Source organism: Monodelphis domestica, chromosome 2 (assembly GCF_027887165.1).
Source record: "Monodelphis domestica isolate mMonDom1 chromosome 2, mMonDom1.pri, whole genome shotgun sequence".
In the NCBI taxonomy this organism is placed as follows: Eukaryota; Metazoa; Chordata; class Mammalia; order Didelphimorphia; family Didelphidae; genus Monodelphis; species Monodelphis domestica.
Window position 1 is genome coordinate 118,153,031 of NC_077228.1, and position 26,694 is coordinate 118,179,724.

The 26,694-nt window shown below is 40.6% G+C and overlaps 1 long non-coding RNA gene across 1 annotated transcript; it reads left to right on the plus strand.

Annotated features, from left to right (window-relative positions):
- The first annotated feature begins 848 nt into the window (after nt 1-848).
- On the plus strand, nt 849-24,962 carry LOC130457137 (uncharacterized). Its single transcript, XR_008916203.1, has 3 exons — nt 849-1,155; nt 15,060-15,577; nt 22,774-24,962. It is a non-coding gene; the product is annotated as an uncharacterized LOC130457137 (long non-coding RNA).
- Nucleotides 24,963-26,694: the final 1,732 nt, after the last annotated feature.

Genomic DNA, 26,694 nt, shown 5'->3' on the forward strand with positions numbered 1-26,694 from the left:
GCCGCCTTCGTGGGCATTGAAACAAATTGCTCTTGTTTACCCATTCTATCAGGAGAAGCCTTCAACATGCTTGGGGTAGCCACCCTCTAACTCAAGAGTGGCCCATTGGTTACCCTCCACCTGGCTTAGTTCTTCTGCTGAGATGATTTACCCAGGTTGGCCATTGAGCATGCTACAGCTTCTTGGAGCCACAGGGAGTGTTGGGTACCAGGTGGAAACCAAAGGAAGATGTTGAGCCCTGAAAAGAGCTTCACACCAGAGGTGCTCGTCATCCATGAACACCCACAGACCCCTAAAGGGAGAAGATGAGGCAACCATAGAAACATACACACCTGTGTACACTCATCCAGATCTAAGGAACAAAATATTCACATGCACAGAGGTACACTGGAATCTGTAGCATTTTTATGAAATCTATGGTGTTGAGGAAGAGGAGGGGACGAGTTCTCCTAAAACCAGAAAAGAATTTTAATTCCTAAGAGAGAGGGAGGAAGAACAGAAGGTCAAGAAGGAAGCTTTCTTCCTGGTTTAGACTTCCTCCCCTAGTAGAGAAGTCATTAATGATTCATCAGCCACACGAGATGAACTGGTAAGCAGGAGAATAGATAGAAACAGAATGCCTCTGAGAACCTGGGTCCCATCTTACCCCTTTCCTACACCCCCACTGCTAGGAAAACCCCTTGTTCCCCCCAGGGCTGTAGGAAGAGATCAAGGACAAGAATCTGGGAATCCACTGGAATTTTCTTTCTTTCTTCTTTTTCTTTTTATTATTCTGGTTTATGTGCTGAGTCACCCTAGCCTCAGGCAAGTTCCTTTACCCCAGTGACCCTAACAAAGAGTCAAGTAGGATGAGCAGGTTCATGCCAGGCCTGGACTGTCTGCCACGCCTCTCCTGCTCTCCCTTCTGACCCTAGTGGCACTGAACCCCAGCCTTGACCCAGTCACAGGTTGTGGCCTAGGGCCAAACTTATATAGAGTCCAGACAAATGAGGGTTCTGTATCTAGTCTGAGAGTAAAGAGGAAGTCTAGGGAGAGGGGTCTAGAGGGAGTAAAAATGGCTTAAAAATGTGAGGCAGAGTTGTACAAAGTCATCAGCCTCACTCTCTCTTCCTGACTAGTTGCCAATGGGATGACCTGGACCAAGCCAAGGATGAGGTCAGTATAATTGTAATTTGTAAAAGTCAAAACTTGTTTTTTTTTTTAATTTGGGGCACTTTAAGGTATAGAGGACCTCATCTACTTGTATCTCCAAGTCTCTTTTCTTTAAGGGTATGTTTATTTATTTAACAAGTTACTGAGTAGGAATTCGTGGAAATCCTCCAGAGGACTGATTGGCTGAGATTTTGTTTAAGAACAAACCTCCAAGTAGGTTTAGTTCATCTGGGCCAATCTCAGATTTGTCTTTGGTTTCCTGGGGATTTGGGAGGGTTGGGGGGGGGAGGGAATTCCATTAGGCCCATTCTCTAGTAAATGATTCACCTGGGTGTGGCTCCAGATGATTGGCGAATCTTGATTGGGCTGAAGATTCAGTCATCATTCCATGTGTATTAGGAAAATTTCTGTAGATGATTTTTTTATTCTCTTAGATTATTTCCTAATTTAATTTACCCCTTTCCTTCTTGCACAAATTCCAGAAAAGCACCCCTGGCAGAGAGAGGGATTGATGGAAGTAGAAACCAAATAGGAAAGAAGAAACCAAATAGGTTTGCAGTTGCAGTATAAGGGGTATAGTGGATCTTCATTCAAGGGACTCAGATCATCAAACGGCTTAGGACTTGAATCAGTTTGAAGTGGGTTGATTTTTATGTTACCAGACAAAGGAATTAAGCAGATACATTCTCTTGAGTGAAACTGGCCAAAAATCTGATCCCCTCTAAGAAGCTGGATCCCCAAGTGAGGACTTACTTTATTGACACTTCCAGCTGTATAATCCTTTTTTTCCAGGCAAATTTTGTTTTCATCTCCCCACACTACCCTCCTCTTCACTCTCCCTTTCTCCTTCACTCTGCCACCTTCCCAGGATCCTCATGTTCTCCTCCCTCCTCCTCCATCTGTTATACAAAGGAGCTTGTCTTCAATTGCTTCTAGAAAAGTAAGGAGAGCAAAAGAATTCTACTGGGCTGGATGGAAGTATCTAGCAGAGATGAATTCAGAATAAGGAGGGTCCATTTGGGGTGAAGATGCAGAATTAAATTATTCAAGACCCTAAGGAACATGGAGGAGGGCAGATTGAAAGGACTCTGTTAAAGACAATCTCCTGCTGAAGACCTCGGTCTCATACCTGCAGTTCTAGATAGGCCTCTTGGATTTTGTTCTGATCCTGATTTAGACCCTGATTTGCACGCCAGATATCCAGATAACCCTTCAGGTTCATAACCCACAGTCTGGTCATTGATCTTAGATACTCTTGTGCAAGAATTTCCCAGTTTTGAGATGATCACTATCACCCCATCCTCCCTACCTTCAGCCCCCAAAATGGTAGACTAAAATCAGCACCAAAGAAATTAGTAAAAGGTCTTGGGGACAAGGACAATATATCATAAAGGATGGATAACAAGCCCTTCTGTCCTCCCGAGTATTTGTAATTTTTAAAATCATTAATCCTTTTTTTTTTTAAGAATCAATACTCTGTATTGGTTTTAAGGCAGAAGAACAGTAAGGGCTAATTCAAGGGGGTTAAGTGACTTGCCCAGGATTGCACAGCTGGGAAGTATCTAATAGATTAGAACACAGCATTTCCTATCTCTAGGTCTTGCTCTCAAACCACCAAGTCACGTAGTTGCCCCTGTAATTTTTTAAAAAACTGTATAAAGATTTAGCAAAGGAATGCATCTCTAATGGCCAAATTCAGGCGTCCTGAGCTGGTGTGGTAGGTATTTTTGAGAAGCAAGATTTCTGAGCACCTCTAAATTCATTTGGTGTATTTTAGCCAGTGGGACCTATTTATTCCTGGGGCTTTTATATGAGAACAGAACAAGTGGCTGTGTTGGGATGGCTCTTGGGACATCATGAAATTTCCCAGAATGATCCTTAATGTTCACAACCATGGTGTCAAAAAGAGCCCCTTCTCCACCCCGGTGACTGACTTTGCTTCTCTTCCTCGTGATTCTCACTTCCCCTGCCCTTCCTCTTGTCCCTCATTTGGAGAGCAGCGAAGACACTTAACATTTAACCCAGCCTCCACCCCAGAGCTGCAGCCAATCTGCCCATGGGTCAAAGATCATAGCTTCACATGCTGTGTGTTTGCAGTTTCATTTTAACAGCACCTCTGGCTGACACAGAAACCACTGGCCAGAGCTGGGGGGATGGAAGGGGGGAGGTGGGTGTCTGGTTGGAGAGGTCCCACGTGATGCTGGAGTGGCTGCTACCCAAGTGATAAGGGAAACCCATTAACCTTCACCTCCACTGGAAGATACCAGCCCTGATCCTCTGTCTCTATAGCCTGGAAGCCAACAAGGTGGAGTGTTTCACTATAAGTTATTTTTCTGCTGTTCTTTCTGAACCCATGAACCCTCAAGCATCATAGAAGGTTCAAGGCCCAACTTTGCCCCTTACAGCCTGTGAGGAAAAGTCATTTTACCTCTCTGGGTCTCAGGGTCCTCATCCCTTCCAACTCTAGAGGTAGCATTTATTTAGCTCTATAAGATTTACAAGTATTATCTTATTTTGCCCTCACAACAACCTGAGTTAGGTGCTACTGTTATCCCCTATTTAAAGATGAAGAAACTGAGGCAGATGGAGGTTATGAGTTGCCCACGGTCATACATTTAACTAAATGTCTAGGCTGGATTAAAATCCAGGCCTTCTGGAAGCAGCTAGGTGGCTCAATGGATAGAGAGCCAGACTTGGAGATGGGAGGTCCTGGGTTCAAATGTGGTCTCAGATACTTCCTAGCTGTGTGACCCTGGGTGAGTTACTCAGCTCCCATTGTCTGGTCCTTATTGTTCTTTTGAGAAAGAAAGAAAAAAAGAAAGAAAGAAAGAAAGAAAGAAAGAAAGAAAGAAAGAAAGAAAGAAAGAAAGAAAGAAAGAAAGAAAGAAAGAAAGGAAGGAAGGAAGGAAGGAAGGAAGGAAGGAAGGAAGGAAGGAAGGAAGAGAGAAAAAGAAAGGAAGGAAGGGAAGGAAGAAAGGGAAGGAAAGGAGGGAGTGAGGAAGAAAAGAAAAGATAATGAAGTGAATTTTATTTGCTGAATCTGCAGAAATGAGGTGCTAAGAATACTTCTAGCCCACTTAGAGCTAGGTGCCATCCCTCCTTAAGTAAAGACAGCCACAGATGTGCTCCCTGTGAAAAGATACATCTGATTGCCTCTTCCCTGGTTCTTCAATATGCTCTTATTTGGTTACCTCTTCAGCTCCCATTCTTACTACAGTTAGAATCTCTCTGCAGATGACTCCTAAATCTCTAGGTTGGTCCCTAGTCTCTTTCCTGAGCTATAGTGGAACACTGACAATTGTTTTTTTGGACCTCTCAAACTGGATGCCCCCTAGGCATCTTGAGCTCAAAATAGAATTCATTTTCTGTCCCACTTCAAACCTTCTTGCCTTTCTAACAGCTGTTTTTGTAAAGGGCACTACCATCTTCCTAATCATTCTAGCCCTCAACCTTAGTGTCATCCTGTATATACTCTCTTTTTTTAATTTGTTTTTTTTAAAATAATATTTTATTTGATAATTTCCAAGCATTATTCATTAAAGACAAAGATCATTTTCTTTTCCTCCCCCCCCACCCCCCATAGCTGACACGTGATTCCACTGGGTATCACATGTGTTCTTGATTCTAACCCATTGTCAGGTTGTTAGCATTTGCATTAGAGTGTTCATTTAGAGTCTCTCCTCTGTCGTGTCCCCTCAACCGCTGTAGTTGGGCAGTTGCTTTTCCTCGGTGTTTCCACTCCCACAGTTTGTCCTCTGCTTATGAATAGTGTTTTTTCTCCTAGATCCCTGCAGATTGTTCAGGGACATTACACCACCACTAATGGAGAAGTCCATTACGTTCGATTGTACCACAGTGTATCAGTCTCTGTGTACAATGTCTCCTGGTTCTGCTCCTCTAGCTCTGCATCACTTCCTGGAGGTTGTTCCAGTCTCCATGGAACTCCTCCACTTTATTATTCCTTTTTGCACAATAGTATTCCATCATCAACATATACCACAATTTTTTCAGCCATTCCCCAATTGAAGGGCATCCCCTTGTTTTCCAGTTTTTTGCCACCACAAAGAGCGCAGCTATGAATATTCTTGTACAAGTCTTTTTCCTTATTATCTCTTTGGGGTACAAACCCAGCAGTGCTATGGCTGGATCAAAGGGCAGACAGTCTTTTATCGCCCTTTGTGCATAGTTCCAAATTGCCCTCCAGAATGGTTGGATCAGTTCACAACTCCACCAGCAATGAATTAATGTCCCTACTTTGCCACATCCCCTCCAGCATTCATTACTTTCCTTTGCTATCATGTTAGCCAATCTGCTAGGTGTGAGGTGATACCTCAGAGTTGTTTTGATTTGCACCTCTCTGATTATAAGAGATTTAGAACACTTCTTCATGTGCTTGTTAATAGTTTTGATTTCTTTATCTGAAAACTGCCTATCCATGTCCCTTGCCCATTTATCAATTGGAGAATGGCTTGGATTTTTGTACAATAGATTTAGCTCTTTATAAATTTGAGTAATTAAACCTTTGTCAGAGGTTTCTATGAAGATTTTTTCCCAATTTGTTGTTTCCCTTCTGATTTTAGTTACATTGATTTTGTTTGTACAAAAGCTTTTTAATTTGATGTAGTCCAAATTATTTATTTTACATTTTGTGACTCTTTCTATGTCTTGCTTGGTTTTAAAGTCTTTCCCCTCCCAAAGGTCTGACATGTATACTATTCTGTGTTTACCCAATTTACTTATGGTTTTCTTCTTTATGTTTAAGTCATTCACCCATTTTGAATTTATCTTGGTGTAGGGTGTGAGGTGTTTATCAATTCCTAATCTCTCCCACACTGTCTTCCAATTTTCCCAGCAGTTTTTATTGAATAGTGGATTTTTGTCCCAAAACCTGGGATCTTTGGGTTTATTGTATACTGTCTTGCTGAGGTCTCTTGCCCCCAGTCTATTCCACTGATCCTCCTTTCTGTCTCTTATCCAGTACCAAATTGTTTTGATGACTGCTGCTTTGTAATATAGTTTAAGGTCTGGGACTGCAAGGCCCCCATCATTTGTGGTTTGTTTTTTCATTATTTCCCTGGATATCCTTGATCTTTTGTTATTCCAAATGAACTTTGTTATGGTTTTTTCTAAATCAGTAAAGAAATTTTTTGGGAGTTCCATAGGTATGGCACTAAATAGATAAATAAGTTTGGGTAGGATGGTCATTTTTATTATATTGGCTCGTCCTATCCATGAGCAGTTAATGTTTTTCCAATTGCTCAAATCTAGTTTTAGTTGTGTGGAGAGTGTTTTGTAGTTGTGTTCATATAGTTCCTGTGTTTGTCTCGGGAGATAGATTCCTAGGTATTTTATTTTGTCTAAGGTGATTTTGAATGGGATTTCTCTTTCTAGTTCTTGCTGCTGAGCTGTGTTGGAGATATATAGAAAAGCTGATGATTTATGTGGGTTTATTTTGTATCCTGCAACTTTGCTAAAGTTGTTGATTATTTCAATTAGCTTTTTGGTTGAATCTCTAGGATTCTTTAAGTAGACCATCATGTCATCCACAAAGAGTGATAACTTGGTCTCCTCCTTGCCTATTTTGATGCCTTCAATTCCTTTATCTTCTCTAATTGCTACTGCTAGTGTTTCTAGTACAATGTCAAATAGTAGAGGTGATAATGGGCATCCTTGTTTCACTCCTGATCTTATTGGGAATGCATCTAGTTTATCCCCATTGCAGATGATATTAGCTGATGGTTTTAGATATATACTGTTTATTATTTTTAGGAACGACCCTTCTATTCCTATGCTTTCTAGTGTTTTTAATAGGAATGGGTGTTGTATTTTATCAAAGGCTTTTTCTGCGTCTATTGAGATAATCATGTGATTCTTATTGGTTTGCTTGTTGATGTGGTCAGTTATGTGGATGGTTTTCCTAATATTGAACCAGCCCTGCATCCCTGGTATAAATCCTACTTGATCATGGTGGATGACCCTTCTGATCACTTGCTGGAGTCTTTTTGCTAGTATCCTATTTAAGATTTTTGCATCTATATTCATTAGGGAGATTGGTCTATAGATTTCTTTCTCTGTTTTTGACCTGCCTGGTTTTGGAATCAGTACCATGTTTGTGTCGTAAATGGAGTTTGGTAGAACTCCCTCTTTGCTTATTATGTCAAATAGTTTGTATAGTATTGGGATTAACTGTTCTCTGAATGTTTGATAGAATTCACTGGTGAATCCATTGGGCCCTGGGGATTTTTTCTTAAGAAGTTCTTTGATGGCCTGTTGGATTTCTTTTTCTGATATGGGATTATTTAAGAATTCTATTTCTTCTTCTGTTAGTCTAGGCAGTTTGTATTTTTGTATATATTCATCCATATCACCTAAATTGGTGTATTTATTGCCATATAATTGGGCAAAGTAATTTTTAGTGATTGCCTTAATTTCCTCTTCATTGGAGGTGATGTCCCCCTTTTCGTCTTTGATGCTGTTAATTTGCTTTTCTTCTTTCCTTTTTTTAATTAGATTGACCAGTACTTTGTCTATTTTGTTTGTTTTTTCAAAGTACCAGCTTCTTGTCTTATTTATTAAATCAATAGTTCTATCACTTTTGATTTTATTAATTTCTCCCTTAATTTTTAGGATTTCTAGTTTGGTTTTCTGCTGGGGGTTTTTAATTTGATCGCTTTTGAGTTTTTTTTATTTGAATTTCCAATTGATTGATCTCTGCTCTCCCTAGTTTGTTAATATATGCACTCAGGAATATGAATTTATCTCTGATTACCACTTTGGCTGCATCCCAAAAGGTTTGAAAGGATGTCTCGCCATTGTCATTTTCCTCGGTGAAATTATTAATTGTTTCTATGATTTCTTCTCTAACTAAACGATTTTGGAGTATCATATTGTTTAATTTCCAATTGGTTTTAGATTTGGTTTTCCATGTACCATTACTGATCATTATTTTTATTGCCTTGTGATCTGAGAAGGCTGCATTCATTCTTTCTGCTTTTCTGCATTTGTGTGCTATGTTTCTGTGACCTAATGTATGGTCAATTTTTGTGAATGTGCCATGTGGTGCTGAGAAGAAGGTGTATTCCTTTTTATCCCTATTTATTTTTCTCCATATGTCTATTAATTCTAACTTTTCTAAGATTTCATTCACTTCTTTTACCTCTTTCTTATTTATTTTTTTATTTGATTTATCTAAATTTGATAATGGTTGGTTTAAGTCTCCCACTAATATGGTTTTATTGTCTATTTCTTCCTTCAATTCTCCTAGTTTCTCCATTAAAAATTTGGGTGCTATATTATTTGGTGCATACATGTTGACTAGTGATATTTCCTCATTATCTAAAGTCCCTTTTAACAAAATATAATTACCTTCCCTATCCCTTTTGATCAGGTCTATTTTTGCTTTGGCTTTATCAGATATCATGATTGCAACTCCTGCCTTCTTTCTGTCATTTGAGGCCCAGAAGGTCTTACTCCATCCTTTAATTCTGACCTTGTGGGTGTCTACCGGCCTCATGTGTGTTTCTTGAAGACAGCATATGGTAGGGTTTTGGATTCTAATCCATTCTGCTATTTGTCTATGTTTTATGGGTGAGTTCATCCCATTCACGTTCAAAGTTATGACTGTCACTGGTGGACTCCCTGGCATTTTGATATCCTTCCCTAATTCTAACCTTTCTTCTTCAGCTCTACCTTTTAGTCCAATTATTTACTTTAAATCAGTCCCCTTGTCCCCTCCCTTGATATGTTTCCCTTTCTAGTCCCTCCCTTTTTTTTCCCTCCCCCTCCCCCTCTTCTTCCCTCCCTTTTTTGTGTTCCCTCCCCCCTCCCCCCTTGGTTTTCCCTTCTCCCTTCCCTTGTTGGGTAAGATAGAATTCAAGATCCCAGTGGATCTGGATGTTCTTCCCTCTCAGAGTTGATTTCCCTGAGAGTAAGGTTTAAGTAAAAACTCTTCCTCTCCTTCTTATAGGAGTTTTCTACCCTTCCCCTTCCCATGTGAATCTTTGTGTGAGAAAGATTATTCTATTTGGTCTTTCTTTTCCCCCCATTTACACATTACATTTTCCCCACATGTTAGTATACATAGATTAATATAAATGTAGTCCTTATAGAAGAGAGTTTGGGTAAAAGAAAAAGATAACATTTTTCTCCTTTTCCCTTTCCTTCATATTTACCTTTTCAGGTATTCCATGCTCTTTGTTTTTCGATATCGAACTTTCCAGAGAGCTCTGGTCTTTTCTTTGCAAAAACTTGGAAATCTTCTATTTTGTTGAATGCCCATACTTTCCCTTGGAAGTATATAGTCAGTTTTGCTGGATAGCTGATTCTTGGTTGAAGACCCAGCTCTCTTGCCTTTCTGAAAATCATGTTCCATGCCTTACGATCATTCAGAGTGGAACTTGCAAGGTCTTGTGTGACCCTGATTGGCATTCCTTTATATCTAAATTGTCTTTTTCTGGCTTCTTGTAGGATTTTTTCTTTTGTTTGAAAGCTTTGAAATTTGGCAATTATATTCCTGGGAGTTGTCTTTTGGGGATTTAGTGTAGAGGGTGTTCTGTGAGCTCTGTCAGTGGCTGTATTGCCCCCTTGTTCTAGAATCTCTGGGCAATTTTCTTTGATTATATCTTGTATTAAGATGTCAAGTTTGCGGTTTATTTCTGGCTTTTCTGGAAGTCCAATTTTTCTTAAATTATCTCTTCTTCCTCTATTTTCCAAGTCTGTCACCTTGTCAGTGAGATATTTATGTTCTCTTCTAATTTCTTGATCTTTTGGCTTTGCTTTATTGATTCTTGCTCTTTTACCTGCTCGTTGTCTTCGAGTTGCCTAATTCTGACCTTTAAAACCTGGTTTTCCTTTTCAGTTTGGTCAAACTGGTTTTGTAGATGCGTGAATTTCTTTTGCATTATTTCCCACTTTTCCTCCCAGAAGGCTTCCATCTTTCTGATCCTTTCCGATTCAAATTCTTCATGGGTTTGTGGAGAGTTTCCATTTCCTTTGGAAGGTTTCAGAGCATTTGCTTGTGTTTCCTCTTCTATCTCCTCTGTATTTTGTATTTTTGCTCCATAAAATGTGTCCAAAGTCGCCCCCTTTTTCTTGTTTTTCTTGGAATTTTGGGGCTTTTGTGCTTCTGTGGAGTTTGCCATCTCTATCTGAGTGGGGAGGACTAGCTTTTCTTATCTCTGTCTGGTGTTCAGAGGTTTTAGCCCTAGGCAGATTGTCCATTCTATGCAGTTGTTGTTCTGTCTTCCGGGGGAAGCCAGGAATTGTTGGTGTTTCCCTGTTACTGCCCTCCTCAGTTCCCTCCCGATGCTTCTCTGTTGCCTTACTTCCATGCTCTGAACCTGGCTCAGCCCTTTCCTTGGGGTGTTTGTTTCTGTGCCTTAGCCAGCCAGGAGAGCCAGCACTCTGAGGGGGGGAGGGGCCGCGGCTTCCCGAAGCTCCGAGGGCTCCTGATAAGATTAACTTTCTCTGGGTTGAACTGAGTATGCTTTGAGGCAGGGACCTTGAGACTTGGATGGAAGGATCCAGCCAGGGGGCTGCAGGCTCCCCTGTCTCTTTCTGTTTCCCTGCTGTCTCGGTGCCCCCTCAACTGGGTCAGGTTGTTTTCAGAAAGGGGCCTTCAGAATTGCCGGCTCCCGAGGCCCTTTTGCCAGCCCTGAGGGTTACTGTTGTTTCAGAGGACCCTGCTATCTGAGGGGGGGCGTGGCTTCCTGGATTAACCTCGGACTGAGTATGCCCTGTGGCAGGGACCTTAGGTGAGACTCAGATAGAAGGATCTGGTCAGGGGGTTACAGGCTCCCTCATCTCTCTCTGTTTCCCTGATGTCTGGGTGCCCCCTCGACTGGGTCAGGTTGTTTTCAGGAAGCGGCCTTCAGGATAGCCGGCTCTTAGGCTCTGAGGTTCCCTCTGCTGCCTTGGACTCAGCGCTCTGGGTTGGGGGGATGGGTCCTGGGACCTTCCTTCTGTCTACCCCTTAGGTCCCAGTGATCTCGTGTTCTGGCTTTTGGGGGGGCCGTACCTTTTGATCCAGGTCCAGGTCCAGGTGGAGGATTCCCGGGGTCTATACTGTTGTTTGTTTTGAATTTCAGTGCTTTAGGAGCATATAGTTTGAGTTTGGTAGGGAAGGGTTTCCGGAGATCTGAACTTTAGCTTTCTCTAAGCCAACATCTTGACCGGAAGTCTCTCTCTCTATTTTTTAAACCCTTCACTTCCATCTATAAATATTGATTCTGTGGCAGAAGAGTGGTAAGGACTAGGCAATGGGTGTTAGGTGACTTGTCAGGGTCACACAGCCAGAGCTGTACTCATTCTCATTCACCTCACATAACCAATTAATTGTCAAATGTTGCCAATAGCCAACACTCCAAATCAGATCCAAATCACCTCTCACTGGAACTATTTTCATAGCCTTCTAACTAGTTTCCTTGCTAGGATTCTCTCCCCTCTCTAGTCCATTCTCCATTCAATTGATCATTTTTTCCCCTAACACTTGAGCCTGATCATGTTACACCTCTCCCTCCCCATCCCCCTAATAAATGTCAGTAGCTCCTTATTGCCCCTAGGATCAGATCTGCACAGCTCTACTTGGCATAAAGTCCCTCATGTCTGGGCCCCTTCCTACCTTGTTGTCTTCTCACACTTTTGCCCCTCTCTAGGCATACTGCAATCCAACTGCTCTGGTTTATTTGTGGCTCCTCAAACTCCCCTCCACACCTTTGCACCGGGTGGCTGTCTGTCTGTCTCCCTTGACCTGAATACTCTGCTTCCTGACTTATTTCAAGGCTTAGCTTAAATTCTACCTGCAGGTTTTTCTTGTTCTTTTGTTTTCTTATTCCCTCTAGCTACTAGTGCCTTTCCCTCTCAAACTATCTTCCATCTACTCTGCATAACTGTAGTGGACATGTAGTGGCTAGAGCTCTCATTTGGGAGGATCTGAGTACAATTCCAGCCTCAAACACTTAGCTATGCAGCTTGGGGAAAGTCATTTTACCTTGTTTGCCTCAGTTTCCTCATCTAACAAATAAGCTGGGAAAGGAAATGGCAAATAACTCCAGTATCTCTGCCAAGAAAATTCTAAATGGGGTTGTGAAGAGTTGGATACAAGTGAACAATAATTGTATTAGGAGCCTAGTTATTATTTACATGTTGGATCCACATTGGAATTTTAAAATAGGTTTTGTTGATTATCTCCAATTTATTCAGTATATAGCTTGTTTGTACATAATTGTTTGCATGTGTTTTCTCCCTAGTGATATTGTAAGCCCTTTGAGAATAGTTAATGTCTCGTCTTTTGAATCCCCAGTTCTTAGCACAGTGCCTGGCAAATAGTGAGCACTTAATAGATGTTTACTGACTGAGTAGCCACCTCTTTGTATCCCCAGTGTTTAGGATAATACCTAGCCCAGAGAAAATAAGGAATTGGGGGCAGCAAGGCACCTTGGTAGATTTAGAGCCAGACCTAGAGATGACTCTGGGCAAGTCACTTAACCTCAATTGCTAGCCCTTATCAGTTTTCTGCTTTGAAACCAATATGCAGTGTGAGTGTTGATCCTAAGATGTGTTAAATTTAATTGCGGTTGGACTCTGAATATTTATATATGTGGTCACCAGGGATTTAATTTCTAAATCCCCAAATGAATTAAAGTAAATGGAATTTATGGTAGTTTATTTACAATAGAGGGAAGACAGAGAGAGAGAGAGAGGGGAGAGAGAGAGAGAGAGAGAGAGAGGGGAGATGGAGAGAGAGAGAGAGAGAGAGAGAGAGAGAGAGAGAGAGAGAGAGAGAGAGAGAGAGAGAGAGAGAGAGAGAGAGAGAGAGAAAGGAGTTCCTCCAGGGTTGAGTTCCTCTTCCAGTCTCTCTTCAAGTGTCTGTCCTTCAGGCTTTACTCAGAATTCTTCCATCCTGAATCCCTTCTCTTTTTAAAGATCTTTTTCACCTCCCCTAAATTTCACATCTACCAATCACAGCAGACACTTTGCTAATTCGTTACCCACTGTCCAGCACACGTGGGCCACAGACCTCCCACCTCAGGATTAAGTGGGAGATTTACACCCTTGGTGATCAGATCTAACATGGACAGATCTTCCCACTCAACTTCAAGGATTGTGTTTACATTTCTGGGGATTAAATCAACAAATAGAGGATTACAGTTCAATCTTCACAATCAAGGAAGAGCTAAGTACCTTCATTGTTACTATCAGGGGAGAACTAAATTAAATCTTCACAGATGGAAGGTAAGAGTTTAAAAAAATAAAGAAAAGAAAGAGGGAAGCTAGGTGGCTCAGTGGATTGGGTTCAAATATAGAGTCAGACACTTCTTAGCTGGTAAAACTTGGGTAAGTCACTCTCTAAGACAGACGGTAAAGATTTTTAAAAAGTAAAGAAAATGTTCAGTAAATACTTATTGACTCAGTAAGCCACCCCTTCTCTGACTACCTCTGTTATGGTCTAGATTATATTTTTGTTTCTAGTTTATATGATTCTTTAAGATAAACAAAACACATTTCTAGGAATAATCTTGTGTTGCAGATAGTCTCCCCATTTTACAGTTAAGAAAACAAGTGGAAAGGGGTGGAATGATGTGCCTGTAACCACACAGTTAATGATTGTCAGTGCTAGAGTTCCTTGGTTCCAAATCCCACATTCCTTCCACTATACCATGCTGCCTCCAGTAGCTAGTTTGGTAGTAACAGTTTAATCAATGGCCAGGGAATAACCATAAGTGCTCATATATTATAGTTAGCACTTTCTACTGAACAGCCCAGTGAGGTTAGTAGGGGAAGATTATAATTCTCATTTAACAGATTAGGAAATAGGTTTAGAAGCTCTGAGTGATTTGCCCAGAGTTGCACAGCTAAGAAACATCATTTTTGTTCATAGGAAACCACTACATCCTGAAAAGACCCAGCCAGGTTACTCATGCCACTTCTTTCCAGCTCAGCCTCAGACCTGCCTAGCCCCTAGTCTGCTCCCTGCTCCAACACCAGCTCTTTCTCTTTCCCCTCCTTTTCTACCTTTCCTTTATTTACTGTCTTCTCCTATTAGAATGTAGACACTTTGAGTAGGGACCATCTTGTTTCATTGTTGATTTTGTTCAGCCATTTCTCAGTCATGTCCAGCTCTTGATGACTCTATTTGGGGTTTTCTTGGCAAAAATACTGGAATATGTAAAGATAATTTTAGCATTGTGACTTAAAATCTAAATTTAATTGGTCGCCGGGGAAAATCCCAAATAATAAAATACCCAAGTCAGCTGGAAATTTATGGTGACTTAATTGATATAGTGGAAAGAGATTAAGAAGAAGGAAGAAAGAAAGGGAGTAGGATTTCTCCCACCTGGCTAGTGCCAGAAGGAAGACTAGAGACTATAGAAAGTAAGGAGGAAGGAATAAGCCTGAACTCCAAAAGGGCTCAGCCAAAATGCCTGAACCTGAATCAGCTCAAGGGCAAACTCACCGCCAAACCCAGACAAATAGCTGCACCACTATACCAAGATGTCAGAACACTTAGCATGCTGCCAGAGTCGCCTCTCTGGGGAAAGAGGGGAGAGCAAGTGATGTGCCTTATATAGATGGTTTTATGCCACTTTCCTGCATCTCATCTGTACCAGTGATAGCTTATTTTGACTTAGAACAGCCCAGGGGTCTGTCTGCTTTTTCTACACATGTCTGTTAAAGGCCATTTCCTCAGATAATTAAATATTTGAGTATAATGCAGGCATTTCTGATCTTATTAAACTAAGTAGGGTGGAGAAATGTATAGTTCCCAAGACTTGATTCTGTTAACCCAAGTATCTCCATTGTTACTAATCAGGAAATAGCTAAATCAGATCTTCTAAAGTGCGTCCTGAGGAGGGTGGAGTAGTTTTAAAATTAACAAGTGGTTTGCCATTTCCATTCCCCTTTTACAGGTGAGGAAATGGAGGCAAACAGAGTTAAATGACTTACCCAGGATCACACAGCTAGCAAGTATCTGAGATAAGGTTTGAACCCAGGACTTCTGACTCCAGGCCAGGCACTCTACCCAAAACACTACCACCTTCTGAGTAAGGGACAATCTTGCTTTCTTATTTTTTACAGGTCCTGGCATATACATATAATAAGCAATTAATAAATGCTCTCTGTCTCCTTCTTGGTTTGTCTGTTTCTCTTATTTTATAGCTAAGGAAATTGATACTGAAAGTTAAGTGACTTGGCCTCAGTGGCAATCCAAGATTTGCTTCCTCGTATCCAGGTCTAAGATCCGTGTTCTTTCAGCCTGAGGGAAAAGCAAAAGTAACTATGTTTGAGAATGAAACCTACAGCTTGATCCTTATTATTGAACTTGAACCTTATTTGTGAACCAAGATCAGAGAAAAGTGAAGCAATATTTCACCAGGAAGTTTCTGGAGAATTTTTGAGCTGGACATGTTGACTTTCCCATGCAAAGGTAAATTCTTTGAGGGCAGGCACTATCTTTCTGCTTGTATTATTATTCCCAGTATATAGCACAGTGACTGCCAGTTAGTTGATATTTAATAAATACCTGATGATTGACTGATATGATGATAGAGACTGGACCTGGTATTTCCATGGTATAGGGAACTCCATCTACCAATACAGTTTGGTACCTTCTTTCAAATCTTGGCAAGTTACCCAGAGGACTTAAAAGTAAGGAAATTTGCACAGGGTCACACAGTCACTAGGTATCACTAGGTATCCATTACTGAATTTGAACCCAGGTCTTGTGATTCTAAGAACACCTCTCTATCCACTATCCTACACTTAAACATTTTTTAATTAAAATTATAAAGTATTTTATTTTATATTGTATATTAATAAATAAATTCATTAATTTAAAAAAATTTAAAAACTCTTACCTTCCATCTTGGAATCACTACTGTGTATTGGTTCCAAGGCAGAAGAGTGGTAAGGGCTAGCCAATGGGGTCAAGTGACTTCCCCAGGGTCACACAGCTGGGAAGTGTCTAAGGCCAAATTTGAACCCAGGACCTCTAATCTCTAGGACTGGCTCTCAATTCACTGGGCTACCCAGCTGCCCCCTATCCCATACTTTTGCTCACTTTCCACACAAACCACTTAAACTCTCAAAGTTGCTATTTTCTTCATCTTCATCTGTAAAACAGGGATAATCATATGGTTTCACAAGGTTGCTGAGAGGAGAATGTGTTGCAAAACTTAAAGTAATATGAGCTATTATTATTATTACTTACTTACTTACCATAACCTTTGACTTCATATTAACTTGTTTCCTCCCCATTGAGAGTCAGTCCCTGGAGATTCCATTCTTACTTGGCCATATTTTCCAGCAAAGGAGATTGTTATGTTTGGACCTATGGAGGAAACGGACAAAATTTGAGTGTAGTAAGTTTGGGGGAGTATCTTCCTTCCCCCTTCAGCACTTAAAAGGAACCTTAAGGAGGCAGCTGGGTGACTCAGTGGATTAAGAGCCAGGCCCAGAGATGGGAGGTCCTGGATTCAGATCTGGCCTCAGATACTTCCTAGCTGAATGACCCTGGGCAAGTCACTTAACCCCCATTGCCTAGCCCTTACTATTCTTCTGCCTTGGAACCAATACACAGTATTCATTCTAAGGCAGAAGGTAAGGGTTTAAAAAAAAAAGAAAAAGAAAAAGAACCTTAGAGGTCAAAGAAATGTAGCCTGCAGCATGGTATAAAAATAGGTTCTCCATCTGATTCCATCTCACCTCCATTCCCCACCTAAGGCATTCTGGAAATTAACTGGAGTTTCTTGCTATGCTAAGGTGATCTGATTAAATTAGCTAGAAAGAAACCTTCATCAGAGAAAACATCTGATCTTGGGACACACCAAAGTGAAGGCATTCTCCCCTCCACATTGGGTCCCAATCAACGTCTAAATCAACCCCAAAGGTTTCTTTTGCCTCCTGCCTTAAGCTGTGTAAAACCCTGCATATGTGTCCATTGCCCTCTGATCTGGGGGCTGCTGGCCACCTGGCGACTGCCCACCAGCTGAAGCTAAGTAAACTTTTTATCTTCTAGCTTTGCCTCTTGACTTATCGACCTCCAGTCAAACAGACCAGGTAAGAGGAGTTACTCTCCAGGAGGATTCCAGCACCTCTGGGTTGAGGAATTCTCCAGCTGGCTAAAGAAAGAGGGTCATTAAGATGTTGGCTTTTCTGATGAAATAGCAAGAACTGCCTAAAATACATAACCAATATGGCCAGAGATCTGGGCAAAATATGAAAGGAAGCCTAACATAGCTAGGAATGGCTTGCTTACTCCTGACTTTAAGGAATTTAAGAATGTTGAAATAGTATGTTGTTGTTCAGTTGTTTCAGTCATGTCTGACTCTTTGTGACCCTAGTTGGAGCTTTCTTGGCAAAGATAATGCAGTGGCTTGCCATTTCCTTCTCCAGCTCACTTTTCAGATGGGGAAACTGAGGCAAATAGGGTTATGCAACTTGCCTAGAGTTATACAGCTTGGAAGTGTCCGAGGTCAGATTTGAACTCCTAGAAATAAGTCTTCCTGATGCTAAGGCCAGAGCTATCCAAAAGAGGAGTGGGCTGTGCTAGGAGATGGTGACCTCTCCATCATCAGAACTGATCCGTGGGAGATCTGTCAGAGATGTTGTAGGTGGGACATTGTGTTCAGGGACTAGTTCTATTATATGACCTTTTTAAAAAAATTATTTATTTTATTATTATTTATTTATTATTATATGACTTTTTTTAAACCTTTTCTTTCCATCTTGGAATCAATACTGTGTATTGGTTCCAAGGCAGAAGTGCAATAAGGGTCAGGCAATGGGGGTTAAGTGACTTGCCCAGAATCACACAGCCAGGAAGTGTCTGAGGTCAGATTTGAACCCAGGATCTCTCATCTTTGGGCCCGGCACTCAATCTGCTGAGCTATTTAGATACTCCCCTGGTTTACAAATTTTATGAATGCCCCAATTTCTTTCCAGCCAGGGGAATAATAGCAATAATAACAATGAGCATTTATATCATATTTTGAGGTTTGCAAAGCACTTTACATGTGTTAATTGATTTGATCCTTACAATAACCCAGGGAGGTAAATGCTATTATTATTCCCATTTTATAGAGGAAGAAATGGAGGCAGACAGAAATAGAATTGAACTTGGACCTTCCTTATTCCAAATTCAGCCCTCTGTCCATTATATTACTTACATTCCTTTAAAAGAGTTGAAATACTGAATTAGCATCCTGAATTTGACCTGGGAGTTCCCAACCCTGGGTGAATCTGTGGCTGGCTGGAAAAGGGACTGAGACAGTTTTGGAAGGCTTGAAAAGAAAGCATCATAAGGAAAATAGAGGAAAGGCTGGAAAGGAAGGAGAGAAAGGCGTGCTTTATAAATCTGGTGTCCTGCAGAAAATATCATGTTTTTCAAGAAGAAAAAAGAGGTTGACTAAAGAAGCAGCATTCTGAGCCAATATTAGATGAGGGGGACACTCTGTAAACAAGGATACTCATTGAAAATTGCAGGGCATGACAATGAGGCTATAGAATAGCCTCCTCTCTGGGTAGCACAGACTTTCTTTCACGATGCTTGAGATGGACACAAGTAGGGGTGTTTTTGTCTTGCAGGCAAAAGATGGGAGTGACCCCTCAAAATCTTTCTATATTTTTACCCTCCAATATGACTCCTATCCTTAGAATCCTGGATCTAGAGAAGAAAGGAACCTCAGAGGCTATCCAATCCAATACCCTAATTTTCGGATGAGGAAACTGAGACCTGGGAAGATTAAGGGACTGTCACAGAGGAGACAATCATCAGAGACCACTTGAATTTGGGTCATCTGACTCCAGATTCAGTGATTTTTTTCTCCCTCTCTTCCTCAATGTGCTAGAGTTATAAGTAGAAATTTTTTGTTCTCAAAGAAGCTTTCAGTCAAGATGGCTACCTGAATGGAGGTATGCTGCCCAGTTCCCATATACCTATTCCACCAAAAGCCTAAAATCAAATAATGATCAAGAAATCCAATGTGAAAATATAGTAAATGACTTCTTCTACCTAAGAACTACCCAAAAATTTAACCAGCAGCTCAAGGGCAATAGGAAAGGGAGCCCCAGTAATGCCAGGGTCACTGCAAGAAAGACAAGCCCACAGCTTCTCATCTCCATCAGAGAAGAGATAGACATAATAGTCATCTGGCTGGTGGCAATAAGAGTGGAGGACTTCCCCTGAAATGCCCAGAATGCATTTCTCATAAATCCATAGAAGTTCCAGAGGGCAGCAGTGACCAGTGTGGGAGTTGTAGTAATAAGTGAAAACCTACCTCATACTGGAACAAGGCAGTGCTCCAAGGTCCTTAGCACAAAGTCCTAAGATGCCATAGAGAACCATGAAGATCCAGCACTTTAAATTCCAAAGATTCAGGAAATATAACCCTGGGAGGAAGAATTCAGTACAGGATCATAGGTGACATAAGTTGAGACCTAGAAGAGCAGACCAAGGGTGATAATGCTGGTCCTGGTACCAAGTCAATTCAGGAGCTAAAACTAGAGAGATGAGTAGATCAAAGAAAACAGTAGTATTAAAAACTATTATAGACCCAGAGATTTCCTCTAAGGAAGGAGCTAGTAACTCCATAATTATTGCAAGCAGTACTCAAATAAAAAAAATAGATTTCTATAAAGACTACATGAATATCAGAAAAAAAGATGAAATAGGAGATAAAAAGTGAAATAAAGATGAAGGTGGATAAATAGTTTAGAATAGTAAACTTTACAAAAAAAAAGACTTCTTGAAAATTAGACTATATCAAACAAAAATCAATAATTTCATGAGATAGTAAGAAATAGTAGAACAAAATCAAAAGATTGAAAAAAACCGATTTTCATCCATGAAAAATTCCAGATCTGAGAGAACCAAAGGGCAAAGCAATGGTAGAGAGTATCTACAGATCACATCCTGGAAAAAACCCTAAAAGGAAAAGTCCTAGGAATGCCACAGCCAAAATATAGAGGTCTTATACCAAATAGAAAGTATTACATGCATCCAGAAAGAAGCAGTTTAAGTATCAAGACATTAGTCATGATCACACAAAGACCTGGGAATTTCTTCTCAAAAAGAGAAGAGATCTTGGAATAGACGATTCCAAAAGATAAAAGATATAGGCTTGTAACCAAGAATAACCATCTATAAAACAGTATAATCCCACAAGGGAAAAGAAATGGGGTTTTGATGAAATAAAGCATTCTAATGAATGCTCTGTTTCAAGCATTTCTTATGATAAGACCAGAACTGTGTAGGAGCTTTAAAATTCAACTAGAGGAAAACCCAGAAATCATAAATTTATCTTTAATTGAAAGGAGATATATCAGATGTAATATTAAGGTTCCAATTATGGTGAGATGAAACAAGTGTCCCTTCAGAACCTTCAACTCTTTGTGACTCAGTTTGGGGATTTCTTGGCAAAGATCCTGAAATGGTTTGTTATTTCTTTATCCAGGTCATTTTACAGGAAACTGAGGCAAATAGGGTTAACTGACTTGCCCTTAATTATGCAGCTAGTTAAGTGTCTGAGGCTGAATTTGAGCTCAGATGTTCCTGACTCCAGTCTGGGCATTCTATTGACTTTGTCACTAGCTGTGTCTACAAAGGATAATTAAATAAGAAAAACGAAGGACATAGTACAGTAGTGGTTCTGCTCTGAGGTTTGTAAAGAGGAAAGAGAAATGAAGATAAAAAGGAATACACTAATATAAAAAAGAGGAAGAAGGGGATGGAACCTGCTGTTTCTCATTCTTGGGGTAAAGGAGAAGGGTATACAAACAGAGAAAGAGCAGGAGATTGTCAAATATTTTCCCTCTTATATGAAATGGATAAAGAAGAGTTCTGTATATACATATACACAGGGTTTGGTGTAGATACATATCAAACTCAATCCAGGGAAATGAAGGGATAGGATTGGGAGTAGGAGTCAAGAGGGAGGATAATACCAAGAAGAGAATAGCCATGAGGAGAATTTAATTGGATTGGGGGGAGATCTAGAAGCTAAAGTCAGTATTCATCAATTAGGAGATGGCTGAACAAATCATGGTAACATAAATATAAAGGAATATTATTATTTCATTAGAAATTATCAAAGAGATGATATCAGAAATTTGGGAGAGTATGAACTGATGCAGAATGAAGTGAGCAGAACCAGGAGAGCATTATACAAAGACAACAACTGTCAGAAAAAAAACAAAAAACCCGCCAACTATGAAAGTCGTAAAAACCTCAGTGGTAGTAACCAACTACTTCTCCAGAGCACCCTTGATGAAGTTTGTTACCCACATCCTGACAGAGAGGTCAAAGATTCAAGGTACAGAAAGAGGCAAATATTTTTAGACATGGCTTCTCTGTTGTTTGCTTGACTATACATATTTTTTAAGATGTTTATTTCCCTAGCTTTTTTTTTTCCATTGGGATTTAAGGTGGAGAGAAGGAGTTGGCAATACTGAGTCAGCTTAAAAAAGAGCTTTGAAAAAATTTTTAAATGCAAAAAAGAACAGAATAAAGTTCAGAATAAAGTACAGACAAGTAGGACAGTTTCAAAAATACTAACTAGGTAGATGGGGAACCTGAAGCAGTTAATGATTAGAAATAACCTACATCCAGATAAATAAATTAAAAATATTAAAGTCAGTACCAGGTAATTTGGGGGGTGCAAGGAGGGAATTAGGAAAGTCCTGAGCAGAGCCTGTGAAAGAAACTCCAATTCCATAAGGTGGAGGCATGCTAAGCTTGGAGAACAGCATGTACAAAGATGTGGAGATGGAAAAAGTATGAAGGAAGTAGCAAGTAGGAATGGAGACAACAACATAATTATTGTGAAGAAAAAAATGTAAACTATTGAACACTGAATGTTATTATTACTTTGATCTTCTCCCAGGATGTACTCCACAGCTATGGCATAATCCAATCATACACCTTTTGAAAAGAAGATGGATTCAATAGCTTTTTTGAATCTTGCCTTGGGGCCCAAGCTTTTTTTTTTTTAACCCTTATTTCCACCTTAGAATCAATATTATGAATTGGTTCCAAGGCAGAAGAGCCAGGACTAAGGACTAAGCAAAGGGGGTTAAGTGACTTGCCCAGAGTCACCTAACTAGGAAGGGTCTGAGGTCATATTTGAACCCAGGACCTCCCATCTCTAGATCTGGCACTCTATCCACTAAGCCACGTCACTGGCTCCAAGGACTAACTTTTTAATACAATTTATTTCTCCTCCAGATCTTCCATTTAAGAAAGGCACCCATTATCAATAATATGGAAACAGATCTTGATCAATGACACATGTAAAACCCTGTGGAATTGTGCTGGGGGGAGGGAAAGAATATGGAAAAATATTCTAAGTTAATTAATTAAATACATATTTTCAATTAAAAAAAAAGAAAGAAAAAGAAAGGCACCGAAGAGAGCTGTTGTATCATCTCCTACTCACCTCTAGGACTTCATCAAGCCCTGTACCAGGGGCCCCCTATCTCTCCCCTCCAAACTTTTTCTGTGTTGTCTTCTCCCATTAGAGCTCCTTGAACATATGGACTATCTTTTGTCTTTCTTTGTAGCACTTAATCTAGTTCCTGGTATATAGTAAATGTTTAATAAATGTTTATTACCTGCCTGTTCTATAGGTTCATTCACTTGTCCCAAAAGAGGGATTCAGTGTGGGAAAGAGTTCATCAGGGCTGTGAGAAGATCAGCTAGTCAGATGGAGAGGCCCAGGAGTGTGATATGGTGGAATGGACCATTACCCCTGAAGCATTGTTCATCCCAGGAAATTTGAACTTCCTCTGATAACTGGTAAAACTGGGGAAGTGACTCAAGGTGGATCTGAGCCCTAGCTAAGGTGCTTCATGATGCCTGGCTCTCCTCTCACCAGCACCCAATCAGGCAGCACTATGGATTATATTGACATGGAGAGGATATAACATTGTAAATAGAAGACTAGCCTTAGAACTAAGAAGACTTGGATTGAAATCCTGCCTTATATACTTATTAACCAGGTGATCTTGGGTCACCTCTTTCACTATGGAAGTCTACTGTCAGATGCAAAGAATATCTGTAACACCTTTCTCTAAGAAACAATGTTTATTGGCCTCTTGGTCCAAATTTAACTATTGTCTTCAGCAGACAGTCTACGATGACAGCTGAATCTCTTTCTCAAGACCAGAGATCCAGAAGAAGAATTTGGAATATTTCTCTCTAAATGTGTGAGCTTATATTGGCCAACACTGAAGCCCATCTACCCTTTTTTTCTGTTCTTTCTGTTTCATAAGATCTTTCTGAAGTTTCTCCACTTCAGCTTGATTTTTAAGTATCCCAAGGGAATAATAACCTATTTAGGGACCTTGGGACATAAGATATATTGGCACATTTGTACAGCTGGAGTGGGGAAGACAGGTGGGAACTCACAATAAAAAAAATGGGCAAGTCATTCAACCCCCATTGCCTAGTCTTTACCACTCTTCTACCTCAGAACCAATACATAGTATTGATTCTAAGATGGAAGGTAAGTTAGGGTTTTTTAAAAACTCACATTTTAAGGTTTTCTGGGAAGAGAGAAAGAGACAAATAGAGGGAAGATTTTAGATAATGTAAAAACAAAAGATATCCATCAAATTTCAAGTTCTAAATTCCCTCTCTCCCCTTCTCTCCCCCTTATTTAGAAGACAAGGGATAGGATATCAATTATACATGTAAAGTCATATCAAACATATTTCCATATTAGCAATATCAAGACAGTCTTCTGGAGCTGAGTGAGTAGCTCCTGATCCTCCTTCATCTTCTCCTAAGAACCTTCATGTGAGCTCTTGGACAGATGGATTTCCCCCTGCCTGAGCCTCTTTCCTTTCTCTTCAGACAGGAGCCAGGGAAAGACCATGAGGTATGTGCTAAGGTCAGAATTCTGACTCTTTTGTATCATTTACTCCTCAAGCACCTCTAGTGCTCAGAGTGAAATCCATGACTGCCTCAGAACATTGTTTTTAAATGTATAAAGTAAAATACATAGGATTAAAAGGAAAAACAATTATGTTGAAATAAGATGCATTTTTCCCCCTATTTAAACTCACAGAACTAACTCCTGAAATTTATTCACAGAGTTCATAGACCTCAGGTAAAGAAATCTTAGGCTAGAGGATGGCCTTCCAGCCCCTTCCTCTGTCTCCATGAACTGCACACCTATGTCTCTCTGTACCTTTGGGAGGAGTCTGGTGGCAAGAACAGGTCACTCCCTGTCCTTTTTGAAGGCACGTATCTCTCTTCCTGCCTTGCACTTGTCTAATATGTTGTATTATTCTTTCTTAAGAGTGTAGGTGACTTGAGGAAACCATGACTCATTCACCATTCATTCCCCACCCAGGTGCTGCAGTGTCCTCTCCTATGGGTGGGGGAGGCAGGTGTTTTCAGGTGGATGGAGAAAAGAAGCTGCTGTAGCAATGGGGTGAGTGCCAAGAAGAGAGAGAGAAGGACAGACAGAGCCTGTGTAATAGATGGCAAAAAATGAAAATGAAACAAACTATATTGATACAAAGTATTATTAAGTTTGTTATTATTACTCATTAATTTAGTAATAAACTAGTAGTAACAGTAATTGCACTGATGTGGAGGAGGCTGAAACACCAAGGGGGATGATGGAAATCATACAAAAGCAAGGGGGAGAAAGAGAGAGGCAGAGAGAGACAGAGACAGAGACAGACAGATAGATGGGGGAGGCAGAGAAGAAAAAGACAGAGATAGGAAAGACAGACCAACAGAGACAGAGAGAAAGAGAGGCAGAGAGACACAGAAACAGAGACAGACAGACAGACAGACAGACAGAGAGACAGAGGGTGAGAGAGGGAAAGGCAGAGAGAGAAAAAGAGTAGGGGAGGCAGAGAAGAAAAACAGAGAGAGAGACAGAGAGAGAGATTGAAAGAGAGAGAGAGAGGGAGACACAGAGAGAGAAGGAGGGAAAGAAGGAAAGGAGAAGAGGGAGAAAGTGGAGAGAGAGCCTAAAACTATAAATTGCAGGACAGTTGTTGGTTTGCATTGCTAGAAGAGTTCCCAACCCCAATGTTAGAAGCAAAAAGTCTTGAACTGGAAATCAAGAGACATGGCTTCTACACTTGGCTCCCCAATGGCAGCAGGAAGGAAGGAAATAACATTTTTAAAGCACCTACTATGTGCCAGGCACAGTGCTCAGTACTTTTAAAATATTAATTTATTTGAGCATCACAAAAACAATGGGAGAAAGATACTATTATTATCTCCATTTTAAAGTTGAGGAAACTGAGGCAGAAAGTGGTTAAGTGACTTCTGGGGCATGGATCACCCAGCTAGCTCTAAGAGGTCAATCTACTTTACCATCTCATTCTTTAACCCAGGGTGAACATACTTCTTATTCCAGCTGTTCCTGACTCCTAGTCCTCCCCAGGCTGAAGTGCACTGCTTCTCCATTGCCCAGTACAGTTGCCTATCCCTTTTTACTAATCAGGGCTAGGTGTAGATTCTGGTCACCCCAGATCTGCTCTGTAGTCAAACTGAGGCTTGGTCCAACTCCTAGGAGAGCTTTAAAACAAAGGAGATTGAGACTAAGGCAGGTAAGATCTCCTAACTCCCTCCTGCCCCAGTCAAAAACCACACTAGCCTTTAGAAGGTTGCAGGGCAGGTGGAGCATCATTCAGCTGCTCTGTCCTGCTGAATGTCTCCAAAGTGTAAATAAGAGACAGAAGAGAGAAGAGAAGTAATTGGGTGGGGAGGGACATGAGCACAGCAGCTGGAAAGGAAAAGCTTTTGATGTCAAAACCCAGAGCTGGTCAGGAAACAAAACTTCACAAGGATTCATTAGGAGGAACAATGTCTCACCAACTTCCTTCCTTGCTGTGGCCCAGACCATAGGCCAAGAGCTCTGGGAACTCCTCCTTTCTCCCCTTCTTTCTTCTCCTTTCCCCCTTCCCCCAAGAGCCCAAGACTGGAGCTGCTTGAGATTCTACCCGGATTCAGAGATCCCAATGCCTGCCTTCCCCCCCCCCAGCACAGCAGCACCAGTTGTTTTCCCAATCTGGGCTGGCCCATTCCAGCACCAAAAGGGTAGCAAGATGAGGTGGATGTTAGGGAGGAAGGGGATGGAAGAAAGGAATAGGGAGAAACTGGTAGAAATCATATACACCTTCTGGGCAATAGTCAAGGAGCTGCTTCTCTGGGCTTCAGTTTCTCCCAAAAGATAATAGTTTTGGAATGTATGCTCTCCAAGGTTCTATCCATTGCCCGAGCTCTATAGTCTGAATACTCTTGACATTAAATTTAAGATATGCAAATAAGCTGCAAACAGCATTGAGCTTGTTTGTATCTGGGAGTAGGCTGTGCATATTGTTACAAAGTGCTAACAAAATAAGTGAATACATAATCTCTGTTTCAGGTCATTTATTCAATCAGTCTATAAACATTCATTAAATGCCTGCTATGTACCAGGCAATCTGCCAAGGAAAAAAAAAAGACAAAATTGTTGATAATCCCTGTCCTCAAAGAGCTCACAATCTACTTTCATCAAATGGTTGATTTTTAGAGAAAAT